Below are 2,500 nucleotides of genomic sequence, written 5' to 3' on the forward strand. Positions count from 1 at the left end.
AATAGCCTATAGATTAAATGTAATGGAATATTCAACTAAGGTAGACTGCTGTTGTTCACAGCACTAAGCTATTTATGGTTACTGATATACTCCGAGTCTCTGGCCCTCTCTTACAGCCAGGCATAGTAAGCTGGCCCTCGGAAGAAAAAGTTTGGGGACCACTGACTTAGAATATACAGTGCTGTGCATCAGTTAAGACATTTATTTATATAATAACATTTATTTATTTACGATACATGATACATTAAAAAATAATTGATGTCCTATTTTTTTTTAATTAAGGCATTAAGACAAAAGGCAAAATATGTTTTTTATTCCTCCCTTTAGTCAATTTCAGCATGGGTGTCTTAACTTTTGCACAGCACTGTATAAACTATAAGACTTCTCTTTCATGTCATTACACTGTATTGGTGCTGTGCAAGTCGAATTGAGTGCCTGTCACTTTAATGCCGTGACAGCCCGTGAGGCTTGCTTGATTCTCACGGTTTTAAGCTAACTTAGCAGCGTTGTTGTGCATGGTGCATAAGAATATGTGGATGAAATTAATTATGTTTTCTATGTCATTTGGTAAAATAAATGCTCAAAAACTCGAAGAAAATCTATCTTGGATTATAGAAGATAAGTGTCTTGTATCATTTCTATAATTTTGGTGAGCTCTACAGGAATTACAAACTATCTCCAGATGTAAATGGTTGCGTATCCTATTACTCAAATTCAATTAAACCCACCAATAGGCTAGCTAGACCTTAGTTTCACAGCCTAGGTATGTTAGCAACACAGGGCTTAAAAGCATTGCCTGTATCACAAACAAAAACGAAACACTGCGTGGAATTTATCTGGGAATAGGCTACTGAAGGTAGGGGCGAACTATCTCGCTGGCGTGTTTAATTTGGTTCCTTGGTTAACATAATGTAGGCTACGTTTTTTTGCACAAAATTGCATCTGCTAATAAACTTAAACATAAACACAAACAAGCATGATCTCCTGTGGAATCCCTGACTGCGCCTTCAACGTTAGCCTACTATTATTTGTTGACATCAAACCTGAACGAACGGCAGCTGTTCCTGAAGTTCACTTGCGTGTTTTTTTTTTTTTTTTTTTTTTTTTTTAATTAGCCAACTTTTTTTGCAGTGGCGCTTGAATTCCAGGAGCGGCGCTGAGCCGCTGATGAACACATTGTAGGGGAAACACTGGTGTGTGTGCGTGCGTGCGTGCGTATGCGTGCATGATCGTGTTTGTGTTTGTGCTACTGAGGTCTACCTCACATGAGCTGTTTATGAACCATGAACCTGTTCATGAACTCAAATCTGCTGTTCATGAGGCCACGTGTCTGTCAGAATAGAAAGTCCCTAAAATACAAAATATCAAAATATATAAAAACGCCAAGCTGCTTAGAACAAGTTTGCTCTAGAAAGTGAATTCTACAGCAGCAAATTGTCTTTGTGTGTGTTTGTTGGGCCCATGGGTATGGGCACTTGCTTATCTGTGTGTGTGTGTGTGTGTGTATTGTGTGTGTGTGTGTCTGTGTGTGTATGGTGTGTGTGTGTATGGTGTGTGTGTGTATGGTGTGTGTGTGTATGGTGTGTGTGTGTGTGTGTATGGTGTGTGTGTGTATGGTGTGTGTGTGTGTATGGTGTGTGTGTGTGTGTGTATGGTGTGTGTGTGTGTGTGTGTATGGTGTGTGTGTGTATGGTGTGTGTGTGTGTGTGTATGGTGTGTGTGTGTGTGTGTATGGTGTGTGTGTGTCTGTGTGTGTATGGTGTGTGTGTGTGTGTATGGTGTGTGTGTGTGTGTGTGTATGGTGTGTGTATGGTGTGTGTGTATGGTGTGTGTATGGTGTGTGTGTGTGTATGGTGTGTGTGTGTATGGTGTGTGTGTGTATGGTGTGTGTGTGTGTATGGTGTGTGTGTGTGTGTGTATGGTGTGTGTGTGTGTGTGTGTATGGTGTGTGTGTGTATGGTGTGTGTGTGTGTGTGTGTATGGTGTGTGTGTGTGTGTGTATGGTGTGTGTGTGTCTGTGTGTGTATGGTGTGTGTGTGTGTGTATGGTGTGTGTGTGTGTGTGTGTATGGTGTGTGTATGGTGTGTGTGTATGGTGTGTGTATGGTGTGTGTGTGTGTATGGTGTGTGTGTGTATGGTGTGTGTGTGTATGGTGTGTGTGTGTGTGTGTATGGTGTGTGTGTGTGTGTGTATGGTGTGTGTGTGTGTGTGTGTATGGTGTGTGTGTGTCTGTGTGTGTATGGTGTGTGTCTGTGTGTGTATGGTGTGTGTGTGTGTGTGTGTATGGTGTGTGTATGGTGTGTGTGTGTGTGTGTGTGTGTGTGTGTATGGTGTGTGTGTGTGTGTGTGTGTGTATGGTGTGTGTGTGGTGTGTGTGTGTATGGTGTGTGTGTGTATGGTGTGTGTGTGTGTATGGTGTGTGTGTGTGTGTGTGTGTGTGTGTGTGTGTGTGTGTATGGTGTGTGTATGGTGTGTGTGTGTGTGTGTGTGTGTGTGTGTG

The 2,500-nt window shown here is 42.0% G+C and overlaps 1 protein-coding gene across 1 annotated transcript in view; it reads left to right on the forward strand.

The window, feature by feature from the left end:
* The window catches only part of rapgef1a (Rap guanine nucleotide exchange factor (GEF) 1a), a 78,300-nt gene that overhangs the window by 49,285 nt on the left and 26,515 nt on the right, over nt 1–2,500 (forward strand).

The sequence above is a fragment of the Alosa sapidissima genome, chromosome 8 (assembly GCF_018492685.1).
Source record: "Alosa sapidissima isolate fAloSap1 chromosome 8, fAloSap1.pri, whole genome shotgun sequence".
Lineage (NCBI taxonomy): Eukaryota > Metazoa > Chordata > Actinopteri > Clupeiformes > Clupeidae > Alosa > Alosa sapidissima.